We start from the raw sequence: 13,780 nt of genomic DNA, 5'->3' as shown, positions 1-13,780 counted from the left end.
GCTACTCACCAACCCATGCAGCCAATTATAGACAAAGTGAGACACTGATACAGATATTTACATATTTAAATATTTATCGCTAATACATGTATTCACTAAGATACACTTAATAAGTCAGTTATGCAATCATTTTTACAAAAAAAATCCATTCAGACACTTATTAACCATTTATTCTTCCATCGACCTTTAGATATACATATATAAAAATATTTATTGTTCAGAAAGACACACATTCACTGGGCGATGTCATGAGTGATGTCACTGACCATGTCATGAGTGATGTAATATGTGACGTCGTCATCAGCAGTGCATTGCGGGCGCTCGAGTTATAGTTAGCTGAACTAACTATAACGGCGGAATTTCAATGGTTTTGTTTGAGTGAAATGTCCAGCTAACTATAACATGTGTGAAACCTATGTTTTTTCCAGTAAATATATATATATATATATATATATATATATATATATATATATATATATTATTGCATACTCGTTATCCTCACAACGACGCGCCCGTAGTCCAGAGCCATCACACCAGAGGAAAAACGGAAGACCCAGAAGCAAGTGAGTTACTTTATTTTCTTAGCACGCCACGGCAGCATAACGTTTCAGCCTACACAGAGGCCTTGGTCACATGGCGCACTGACAGAGTTGCGTGAAATTTAAAGTGCTAATGCATTCAACAAACAACAATTTGATTGGTTAACTATTTTCATCATAGGGGAGTGTCCTTAAAGCCATACACAGCGTAATGCATTTTCTGTTGGACTACAAATTCATCTTTTGTATCAGCTATTGCATTGATAAATGTTTTAAATACAATTTGTATATCCGACACACCAAACAATTATTTACAGAATAAAAATATACTCTTATAATAGAAAAATATATATATATGTCTGTACAAAGTATTTCATATATTTACAGCTATCTACATAGTATGCAAGTAATGATTACTTTTGCAAAATAAGTTAATGTGTACAATTCATTGTCTCCATTGTTCGGATATATGTGCAAAATACGCTGTTTACTGTATTAACGGCTTGTGCTAAACCTGACATACTAGGAACCCATTGGTTAAACCTGAGAAATGTCATTTCACAATCCAAGGTTAGCACAAAACAAAGCCCCTATACGTTGTGAGATTAGAATGCATTTCTAAACAAGTGATTAAAAACGAATAGTTTAGCTCAGTTAGTTTTTTTGCTTTATATTCACAACCAGCTATACCTCCAGGTATGGAACAAAGTTTTTTAACAGATGTGGACCAAACAACTAAGTTCTTTCTTTCATGTATGTTTGTCCTGGCCAACTACAGTTAAACTTATAAAGGACAAAATTACGGAAGCCAATATACAGATCGGAGAGATGGAAGAAGATAATCTGAGAACTAGAGACATGTATAAATATCCTCAGTGGAATTGAGACCATTAGGAGCCTTACTATCCATTTCAAGGATATATCTAGTCTCCAGTGCTCTTAAGATACCCTCTCTATTGCCACCTCTCCTGAGAGGACCAACACAGTCTATGGCAAAGTATCTGAGGAGTCCACTTTCATTATTGTGGAACTCCCTAAAATGCCTGGCCACTGGATATGCGGTGTCATTGGTGTTAATGGCCCTTATGTGCTGGAGTACCCGCTTGTGCACCTGCAATTTGGTACTACCAATGTATTGCAGACCACATGGGCACTCCAGCACATAAACCACATATTCTGTCTTACATGTCAACTGTTTGTTGATTTTTCTTGGCACTGTGGAGAATGCTGTTAGGTACTCAGTTTTATTCAGCCCCTGCGAGCATGCCTTACAGCTGGAGCACTTTTTAAAGCCTCGACTTGCTGCTAGCCAGTTTTTAGGTGGAATTACCTCCGGACTCGATTTGACTAAAGCATCATTTAATGAGTATGCTTTGCGGTAGGTAATAATTGGCTTGTTAGGCATGCGTTCTCCTATTACTGGATCTAGTTTAACCAGATCCCAGTGATGGTTGATTATTTTACGTAGTGCCATGTGTTGACTATTGTAAGTCCAGATAAGTCTGACTGGTTGGTTGGCCTCAGTTTTTCCAGCCCTGTCTTTTTAGGTCTCGCCTGTCGATGCGCATGCGCATCGAGCAAGCGAGACTATAGGGGCTCATCCACACTTTATCTAACTTGCAAGGAATCGTGGCGATTCCTTGCAGTGCCCGTGACTTTTAAGGTCAATGCGCATGCGCATTAAGCTTATGCGCATGCGCATTGACCTTAAAAGTCACGGGCGCGTGCATGTCCGTCTTTGTTTACCCGCTCCGCCCCCTCCCGCCGTGTCGCCTTGCCTACTCTCTTCCACAGCCTCCCCCAGCCCCGCCCCCTCACTACTTGATTGCACGGCCGCTAGGCCGTGCCTCCCCTACTCTCCTCCCGCCTCCTCCTCTCCTCCCCTGCCTGCCTGCCGCTAGCCTTGTTGATGCTTGTTAAACGCTGCCTTCCTGCTTGGCGTCTGGCTGACGGCGCTCGTCACGTTCCTTCTGATTGTGGTACAGCAGGGGCTGTGTAGGAGGCGAGCGGGACTGACAGCTTTCTCGCTTCTGAAGAGTAGCACGTAGATCCCACCCTGCAAGGTTGTCATCTGCTGTCCAGGACTCTCTTTAATTGTTGCTTTTTTTCCTGATGGGACTTGGCCCGAGGTAGATGTGGGTCTGGATGGGAATCGCAAGGCGATCTAGCGCTGCCTTGGGGCTCACTGCGCCCAGCGTTCTTGGTCTCTTGTTCAGTCTCCCTGATCGACTGGATCTTTTTCTTCAGCTTCTACGGCCATATCATGGCAGAATCCGTTCCCTTGACTGCTCTTCTTTCCAATCCCCCGTCGACACTCGTCGTCTCACTCTGAAGCTGTATATTCTGTCTCTGTTCCCACATCTGATCACGACCTCCGGGCAGTCATCCTTTGTTGCTGGCTCGCTTTTCTAGCGCTGCTGCTCTGCATGCTTCTTTGCGCATCCGTTCACCCTCAGTTTCAGCGTTTGCCTTTCCCTGTGATTGAGCGCATCCTCCGGTCCATTCCCAGCACAGGTCATTCTCCATCTTACACTCGCACAATAGGCCTCCCTCGCTTCTGCCAGTGCACGCCGGTCTCCCTGCCCTCTCACTGCGCGCATCTCGCATTTCTGTCTGTGTGCTACTTTACCAGCGCAGTTTCCCTCTGCCCTGTGCTTCCCAGTCAGTGGCGCTTCTCCCTGCCTGTGGTGTGTGCTTCCCTGTCAGTGGCGCTCCTCCCTGCCTGTGGTGTGTGCTTTCCTGTCAGTGGCGCTTTTCCCTGTCCTGTGCGCTTCCCTGTCAGTGCCACTTTTCGATTCCCCATTGCATGCACTGCATGGTCAGTACCGCTTTTCCCTGCCCTATCAATAACGCTTCTCCCTGCCTTGTGGTGTGCGCTAATCTGTCAGTTCCCTTTTCTCCCGCCCTGTAGTGTGCGCTGCCCATTCTCCCTGCCCTGTGTTGTGCGCTGTCCTGTCGGGATCCCTGCTCCCTGCCCTGTGTGTTGCCCTGTCGGTGCCCCTTCTTCCTGCCCTGTGGTGTGTGTACTGCCATGTTTGGGGTATTTGTTTCTGACCTATGGGGTGCATTGCCCTTCCGTAAGTCCCCCTTCTCCTTGTTTCTGCTGGAAGTGTGTGCTTCAAACTATTAGACCTGGCTGCGGTAATCACATTTTGCAAGCAGACACTTGTTAAAGTGGCAGCTTTCCTGCCATACCAACCTTTCGTAGTTACATTGTAGGGAGGCTGTGATGCATGAAATGAAAAGCAAGTCAGAAAAGACATTACTCAATTCCAATATAAATAATTGTATTTACTACTGAGCGAAGGTGGTCTAGGGGCGCCAAAGGTCGCAAGAAGCTATCGGGCATCCTGCAATCGGCCCATGATAGAGCGGGGCAGAATGGAGTCCGATAGCATTGGTGTATAGATCAAACATTATTAGGTACGCAAATAAAAAGATGGCTATGCAAAAAATGCCGCAGCTGGGACTTATCCGGTGACTGGGACCACTCCTACACATGGGAAGATCTGTACGCAGAATGGGAAATGATAGTGTCTCTGGTTGTAGAATTGTGTTTTTGATGAGTGATGAAACCATTCTAAAAGCTGGAGTTTCTCACTCCCAGAAGGAGAACAATATTGATATCAGATGAGTCTCTGGTTCCTCTGCTTGCATGCTACTTTCGCGGCTCCTTTGATGTGCGTCCATTTGCCACCAGCCACTTAGCCACTTAGCCAATTTGTGTGCAGGCGCCGCCTCTGCTGGCGCGCGCCGCCTCTGCTGCCAGGCTTCAGCACACCAGGCTGCACACCCCTCACCCCCCAGTCACTTCATCCGCGCCCACTTCACACGCGCTCTGCAGGTCATAAACAGGACCATCTGCTCCACTCCCAGCACTGCATGACCATCTTCAAAGCAAGCTTGTAACACGAGCTGCCCTCAGACGTTCCAAGACACACTTTTAATGCTTCTGAGGTCGATAACATGAGCCCCGTTGCATTGACACACACTGCCCTCACACACACAAGTTACTGTCACACACACACACCCTCAACCCCTCACCCTCACTCACCCTCACCCTCACTCACCCTCAACACCTCACCCTCACTCACCCTCAACCCCTCACCCTCAACCCCTCACTCACCCTCACTCTCACTCATCCTCACTCACCCTCAACCCCTCACCCTCACTCACCCTCAACCCCTCACCCTCACTCACCCTCAACCCCTCACCCTCAACCCCTCACCCTCACCCTCACTCACCCTCAACCCCTCACCCTCACTCACCCTCGACCCCTCCCCCTCGACCCCTCCCCCTCAACCCCTCACCCTCCCTCACTCACCCTCACCCCCTCACCCTCACTCACCCTCACTCACCCTCACCCTCACTCACCCTCAACCCCTCACCCTCACCCTCCCTCACCCTCAACCCCTCACCCTCAACCCCTCACCCTCACCCTCCCTCACCCTCAACCCCTCACCCTCAACCCCTCAACCCCTCACCCTCAACCCCTCACCCTCACCCTCACTCACCCTCACCCTCACTCACCCTCACCCTCACTCACCCTCAACCCCTCACCCTCACTCACCCTCAACCCCTCACCCTCAACCCCTCTCCCTCACTCACCATCAACCACTCACCCTCAACCCCTCACCCTCACTCACCCTCACCCTCAGTCACCCTCACCCACCCTCACTCACCCTCACTCACCCTCAACCCCCCACCCTCACTCACCCTCACTCACCCTCACCCTCACTCACCTTAAACCCCTCACCCTCACTCACCCTCACCCTCACTCACCCTCACTCACCTTAAACCCCTCACCCTCACTCACCCTCAACCCCTCACTCATCCTCACTCACCCTCAACCCCTCACCCTCACTCACCCTCACCCACCCTCAACCCCTCACCCTCACTCACCCTCAAACCCTCACCCTCACTCACCCTCACTCACCCTCAACTCCTCACCCTCACTCACCCTCACTCACCCTCACCCACCCTCAACACCTCATCCTCACTCACCCTCACCCTCACTCCCCCTCAACCACTCACACTCACTCACCCTCACTCACCCTCAACCCCTCACCCTCAATCCCTCACCCTCACCCACCCTCACTCACCCTCAACCCCTCACCCTCAACCCCTCACTCATCCTCACTCACCCTCAACCCCTCACCCCCTCACCCCCTCACCCCCTCACCCCCTCACCCTCACCCTCACCCCCTCACCCTCACTCACCCTCACTCACCCTCACTCACCCTCACCCTCACTCACCCTCACCCTCCCTCACCCTCACTCACCCTCACCCTCACTCACCCTCACCCTCACTCACCCTCACCCTCCCTCACCCTCACTCACCCTCAACCCCTCACCCTCACTCACCCTCAACCCCTCACCCTCACTCACCCTCAACCCCTCACCCTCACTCACCCTCACTCACCCTCAACCCCTCACCCTCACTCACCCTCAACCCTCACTCACCCTCACTCACCCTCACTCAACCACTCACCCTCAACCACTCACCCTCAACCACTCACCCTCAACCACTCACCCTCAACCACTCACCCTCAACCACTCACCCTCAACCACTCACCCTCAACCACTCACCCTCAACCACTCACCCTCAACCACTCACCCTCAACCACTCACCCTCAACCACTCACCCTCAACCACTCACCCTCAACCACTCACCCTCAACCACTCACCCTCAACCACTCACCCTCAACCACTCACCCTCAACCACTCACCCTCAACCACTCACCCTCAACCACTCACCCTCAACCACTCACCCTCAACCACTCACCCTCAACCACTCACCCTCAACCACTCACCCTCAACCACTCACCCTCAACCACTCACCCTCAACCACTCACCCTCAACCACTCACCCTCAACCACTCACCCTCAACCACTCACCCTCAACCACTCACCCTCAACCACTCACCCTCAACCACTCACCCTCAACCACTCACCCTCAACCACTCACCCTCAACCACTCACCCTCAACCACTCACCCTCAACCACTCACCCTCAACCACTCACCCTCAACCACTCACCCTCAACCACTCACCCTCAACCACTCACCCTCAACCACTCACCCTCAACCACTCACCCTCAACCACTCACCCTCAACCACTCACCCTCAACCACTCACCCTCAACCACTCACCCTCAACCACTCACCCTCAACCACTCACCCTCAACCACTCACCCTCAACCACTCACCCTCAACCACTCACCCTCAACCACTCACCCTCAACCACTCACCCTCAACCACTCACCCTCAACCACTCACCCTCAACCACTCACCCTCAACCACTCACCCTCAACCACTCACCCTCAACCACTCACCCTCAACCACTCACCCTCAACCACTCACCCTCAACCACTCACCCTCAACCACTCACCCTCAACCACTCACCCTCAACCACTCACCCTCAACCACTCACCCTCAACCACTCACCCTCAACCACTCACCCTCAACCACTCACCCTCAACCACTCACCCTCAACCACTCACCCTCAACCACTCACCCTCAACCACTCACCCTCAACCACTCACCCTCAACCACTCACCCTCAACCACTCACCCTCAACCACTCACCCTCAACCACTCACCCTCAACCACTCACCCTCAACCACTCACCCTCAACCACTCACCCTCAACCACTCACCCTCAACCACTCACCCTCAACCACTCACCCTCAACCACTCACCCTCAACCACTCACCCTCAACCACTCACCCTCAACCACTCACCCTCAACCACTCACCCTCAACCACTCACCCTCAACCACTCACCCTCAACCACTCACCCTCAACCACTCACCCTCAACCACTCACCCTCAACCACTCACCCTCAACCACTCACCCTCAACCACTCACCCTCAACCACTCACCCTCAACCACTCACCCTCAACCACTCACCCTCAACCACTCACCCTCAACCACTCACCCTCAACCACTCACCCTCAACCACTCACCCTCAACCACTCACCCTCAACCACTCACCCTCAACCACTCACCCTCAACCACTCACCCTCAACCACTCACCCTCAACCACTCACCCTCAACCACTCACCCTCAACCACTCACCCTCAACCACTCACCCTCAACCACTCACCCTCAACCACTCACCCTCAACCACTCACCCTCAACCACTCACCCTCAACCACTCACCCTCAACCACTCACCCTCAACCACTCACCCTCAACCACTCACCCTCAACCACTCACCCTCAACCACTCACCCTCAACCACTCACCCTCAACCACTCACCCTCAACCACTCACCCTCAACCACTCACCCTCAACCACTCACCCTCAACCACTCACCCTCAACCACTCACCCTCAACCACTCACCCTCAACCACTCACCCTCAACCACTCACCCTCAACCACTCACCCTCAACCACTCACCCTCAACCACTCACCCTCAACCACTCACCCTCAACCACTCACCCTCAACCACTCACCCTCAACCACTCACCCTCAACCACTCACCCTCAACCACTCACCCTCAACCACTCACCCTCAACCACTCACCCTCAACCACTCACCCTCAACCACTCACCCTCAACCACTCACCCTCAACCACTCACCCTCAACCACTCACCCTCAACCACTCACCCTCAACCACTCACCCTCAACCACTCACCCTCAACCACTCACCCTCAACCACTCACCCTCAACCACTCACCCTCACCACTCACCACTCACCCTCAACCACTCACCCTCACCCTCACCCTCACCCTCACCCACTCACCCTCAACCACTCACCCTCAACCACTCACCCTCAACCACTCACCCTCAACCACTCACCCTCACCCTCACCCACCCTCACCCTCACCCACCCTCACCCTCACTCACCCTCACCCTCACTCACCCTCACCCACACACCCTCACTCACCCTCACTCACCCTCACTCACCCTCACTCACCCTCACCCTCACTCACCCTCACTCACCCTCACCCTCACCCTCAACTCCTCACCCTCACTCACCCTCACTCACCCTCACCCTCACTCACCCTCACCCACCCTCACTCACCCTCACCCTCACCCTCAACTCCTCACCCTCACTCACCCTCACTCACCCTCACTCACCCTCACTCACCCTCACCCTCACTCACCCTCACCCTCACTCACCCTCACTCACCCTCACTCACCCTCACTCACCCTCACTCACCCTCACTCACCCTCACCCTCACTCACCCTCACCCTCACTCACCCTCACTCACCCTCACTCACCCTCACTCACCCTCACTCACCCTCACTCACCCTCACTCACCCTCACTCACCCTCACTCACCCTCACTCACCCTCACTCACCCTCACTCACCCTCACTCACCCTCACTCACCCTCACCCTCACTCACCCTCACTCACCCTCACCCTCACTCACCCTCACTCACCCTCACTCACCCTCACTCACCCTCACTCACCCTCACCCTCACTCACCCTCACCCTCACTCACCCTCACTCACCCTCACTCACCCTCACTCACCCTCACTCACCCTCACTCACCCTCACTCACCCTCACTCACCCTCACCCTCACTCACCCTCACCCTCACTCACCCTCACCCTCACCCTCACTCACCCTCACCCTCACTCACCCTCACTCACCCTCACCCTCACTCACCCTCAACTCCTCACCCTCACTCACACTCACCCTCACTCACCCTCACCCTCACTCACCCTCACTCACCCTCAACCCCTCACCCTCACTCACCCCTCAACCCCTCACCCTCAACTCCTCACCCTCACTCACACTCAACCCCTCACCCTCACTCACCCTTCAACCCCTCACCCTCACACAGTGCAATAGGTCTCAGACCATTTCAGTTACAGCTTTAAGAAATGTTTATGGCTTTTTTTATTTGTAATTCTTTAGCATTGGCTACAGGAAACAAAAATGCTAAACATTTACAAAAAAAACCCATAAACAATTCTAAAAGCACTAACTCTAATGGTGCGAGACCTATTGCATTTCCAATGCTTGTTTCTTTTTGTGGATCAGTGCATTACTGCGGGACAGGCCATTTGCTTTCCTTATAGCTGTATCAATAAGGTTTTCTGCATAGCCCCTAGCCAGGAACCTTCGTTTACTGGCTGCCTGTGCTGTTTTGCAATGGATATCTGTGCTACACACCCGCCGAATTCTAAGCATCTCCCCATAGGGGATGCTCCGAATTAAATGTGGCGGATGGTGGCTTCCTGCATGCAGGATAGTATTTCCTGCAGTCGGCTTTCTAAAGAGCTTTGTTTCAAGCCTGTCCTGACTGACCTCCAAGGTTATATCCAAAAAGTGGGCTTCCTTTTGACTGATATGTGATGTGAAAGACAGATTGAAATCATTAGTGTTCAAGGCAACAATGAAATTTTCAGCTTCTTCCTGTATATATATATATTGCGTCATGGCTGCTGTTGCACCTCCGATGGAAATAAATTAACTTGAAGATAACGTGGTCCGCGCTCTTTTCTTTCTCGTGCTAGGAGGAAATGGCAAAGGAGTTACCTGTAATATATATATATATATATATATATATATATATATATATATATTTCAATTGTGGGTACTGCGTATCAAGGGGTTTCCTCTAATCAATTATGAGTCCCATTCATGAGCATTACAGGCACTTCTCGTTTGGTTCTCGTCCAGACCTTATACACCAGGACATTTTACCCATAGGGTTAAAAACTGATAGGTTTTACTACAACTGCCCCATTCCTTAGTTTACCACTCCTTTATGGGAGTGATGTGGCTGCAGAGCTTGGAGGGTGTTGAAGGTAGCCATGTTGGGGAGTGGAGTGACTTGCCTTCACTGACAAACTGAGAACCATAACCTTACCACTTCATCCGTTTCTTAGACTACAGCTAAGGAAATACCAGTAATAGTGAGGGGAGGTTTTTCACCTCTGGATTTTGAGTGGTATCATAGACATCTCAGGGGTTGCTCTCATTTATCATATGTAACTCTGAACCCCTTGCTTCCATGTTGACAGTACAATTATTTTAGCAAAAATGACATTACAAAATATTGCAGATCCACTATGGCTCACCTTACAGAAATGGTTGTGTGTTGCTGATAGATCAGGGGTCTCCAACCTTTTCTGTAATAAGAGCTACTTATGCTCTGTGAAAGTCAGTCAGAGCTACTAATATTATTAGTGTTAGAGTCATGGCCACATCAAGCAAGATTACATTTGTGGCCACCATGTGCAAGATTACTTGCAGTGGACACCTCAGGGCAGGGCAGCTAGCAGTGATCACTGCAGTGCATCAGGCATGGTTGCCAGAAGCAATGTAAAAAAGACTTTGTCAATTTTGAATGCCTCTACATATTAATACATAGCAGCACTTCCCGTGGCACCAAGGTAATGATATCAGAGAAGGTCTCCCTGTGCCACTTGATTTCTCACTTAAATATCAGCTTTAAATATATTTTGGAAATTCAACCATTTTTCTCCAGAAATACGCTTATGAGGTCTGATGCACACATTTTCATCTCAGATACACACTTTTCAAATTTGGTAAACATATATTAATTCAGCCAAGAAAAAGCTTAGTAAACTGGACTACACACAGGAGAGCTACTTAAAGGTAGCCGGAGAGCTACCAGCAGCTCACAAGCTACTCATTGGAGAAGCCTGGAGATGCTCACTGTCGGAATGTTTTATAAAGCACCAGGGGTTCCCAATGCAAACATCCAAAACTCATGGCTAAGAACCCTTTAGTATCTCTTTAACATGAGCTTCACACTTGATTGGGACCTTTCATTCTTATGTCCTAGTTTGCCACACACATCTGTACTGGACTCAATATGTCTATATTGCTCTCTTTTGTCGATTTTAGGGGGTCTCCCACCTTGTTCAATAAAAGTTATCCTGTGCTACTAATATTATCAGCGTTATGACCGTCTCAGACATGCCTACTAGAGAGAAGTACCCCCTATAGATACTTTGGAGGTCTGGGAAGAGGGTGAAAAACCGACAAATATATACAAGAGAAATCTCCCACATGACCAGCAATGCTTTAACTATGGCTTTACACAGCTCTTTTGGGCATCCCTTCCTATATAAATCAGGACATGCTACAAAATTTCATTTAATCATTTTATTCAAAATATACTTTTTTTTTAATAAAGGATTTAGCATCCTTATTTATTTATAAATATAAGGAAAACATGACTTTATTTGGGTAGTTTGAAAATACTTTTTTTAGAGAAAAAATACATATATTATTAAAACATAACAAACATAAAAGCAATACTTCTTTGTTGTAAGGTACAATGCATGCAAATCAGCTTCCGACAAAATGGTAATGACGTTTCATATCCCCATCAAAAGGAAGAAAGAACTGATCATATCATACTACACCTCTCATTCCATTCCATCCCATCCTCACCGGAACCAAGCACACATACACACATTCAGAACCACATCAACTTCCCAGCCTAAATTAACGTGCTAGTGGTACACATGGTAGGAATCCTTTTCTGCTATCCATGGTGTTGCCGCCAGCTGGGAATACATCAAGCCAACGTACGTTTCGGTGGATTTAACTGATTTGAATCTGCAAATGGAAGGGTTTTCAATTATTGAAAATTCCCAGAAAAATAATTTTGATCAAACTAAGTTATAAGACACACGAAGAATCTCGTGCCTGCTACTCCACCTATATAGACTCAATGAAAACCTACAGTGATGAAGCAAAGGAAAAAGTGTCCTAGGAGGGGTGGGGCGGGGGGGATCCCTAAGAGTAAAGATGGGGCACCTTCACCATACCAACAAAGTGCAAAAGGTAGAAAGAAAAGTGAAAAAAGTGAAATCTAATAGTGTTCACTGTGCACTACTTGTTATAGCCTAAGTTCGTTTTGTGCCCATACATGCGTTATGACGACAATTCATACACTAACCCGATTTGATTGGTCAGGATTTTCTACTTTTCTTAAAATCCGGTCATCAGTGGTTTTCTGGGGGTATTATCCTTACGCTGCTGCTACGTTCTGCGAACATAGTTTGTCTTTGGCGGGGGGGTGCGGTTGTTTATCCCCATCTCTATGCTGCAATGCGAGAAGAAAACTGTTACTACATGTTATCCTATCTTTTTGGGCATTGTTCAGATGTTGAACAGACCCTCCCATTGGGGTTTACCTGTGGAGCTCAGGCGCAGTTCTTTAATACAGGGATTCTTTTTGGTATGTTCCCAGAGCACGGCAAGAATTATGCCTATGAGTCAGGCTTTGGTCTGTGCCAGGAGTGCTGGTTATATCTGTAATGGCATGATATTATATTTAGAGTGAGCATTACAGTGCAGTTACCTATGCAAGATTACACGCCAATGATACTGATCTTTAAAATGAGACAGATACCTTGTGTATAACACTATCCTATTTCTTCTACTGGTTGTAATCACGGTCCCTGTATGTAATTTGCGTTTCCAGCTAAGATTCACTTGGTATACCGATGCCACATGACCACTCTATAAGAACAAGTTTATGGAATCACTGATCTCTCTTTGAATACTGCACTCAGCCTGAAAACAACTTTGCACTTCAGATATTGGGAATACCCTTTACCTCTTTTATACTTTTACTAGTGATATGATTACACATTAGTCAGATTTCCTATATTGGTTTTCTAATCTTATACTGTCTTACTTAATAGTTTCCCCCTGTACAGCTGTACAACAATGGGTGGGGAACGAAGAATGCCCAGCTAGGTTTGTGGGTATAAAATTAGCCATCTGTGATTTCTCGCAATGCATTCACCATAGCCCCCCCCCCCCCCCCTCTCTTACTCTATCTCTAGACACGCGAACCGTCAGGGATACCGGTGTGGGTACTTACTTGCCGTCAGGTCCCCGTATTCTTTGTTTCTCAGTCTTGCTCACCTGGAGAGGCCAGACGCAGAATGGAGTGAGCTTAAATACACTCGCTGTCTCCATAACCGTCGTGTAAACCTAGAGTGCGTTTCTATGGTCAATCATGTGATTGTTTGCCCGTCACGGAATACTGAACCTTGATCCACTGGTATTGGGGACGCCATGTTGGAACATAGTCTATTCAATTGGGTGTTTGCTCATTTATCTTAAACCACGTATTTATATCAAGATATTTATTACGATTACCTCTCAACGTGAGCTCTCTTGACAATGAGTTAAATATGGCTCTGTGAGCGCCATATTGAAACGTGATCTCACCATCACAATGCTATGCTTTGTCTTATTAATACGGGAGGCAGATATTTTGCTTTGTTTTCATAGTG

At 49.0% G+C, this 13,780-nt stretch overlaps 1 protein-coding gene and 1 long non-coding RNA gene across 4 annotated transcripts in view; one reads left to right on the top strand and one right to left on the bottom strand.

Moving 5' to 3' along the window:
- The window catches only part of XYLT2 (xylosyltransferase 2), a 165,122-nt gene that overhangs the window by 13,107 nt on the left and 138,235 nt on the right, over nucleotides 1-13,780 (top strand). The gene's annotated exons all lie outside the window — the stretch shown is intronic.
- LOC144767328 (uncharacterized) lies at nucleotides 11,721-13,453 on the bottom strand. Of its 2 annotated transcripts, none has more exons than XR_013598151.1 (4): nucleotides 13,363-13,453; nucleotides 12,668-12,785; nucleotides 12,430-12,576; nucleotides 11,721-12,086 (listed from the first exon to the last, which is right to left on the bottom strand). It is a non-coding gene; the product is annotated as an uncharacterized LOC144767328 (long non-coding RNA). The 2 variants fall into 2 exon arrangements; XR_013598152.1 differs by lacking the exon at nucleotides 13,363-13,453 and adding an exon at nucleotides 12,886-12,995.

The sequence above is a fragment of the Lissotriton helveticus genome, chromosome 7 (assembly GCF_964261635.1).
Source record: "Lissotriton helveticus chromosome 7, aLisHel1.1, whole genome shotgun sequence".
Classification (NCBI taxonomy): domain Eukaryota; kingdom Metazoa; phylum Chordata; class Amphibia; order Caudata; family Salamandridae; genus Lissotriton; species Lissotriton helveticus.
Note: the sequence above shows the minus strand (reverse complement) of the source record. Positions and strands in the feature narration are given on the sequence as shown.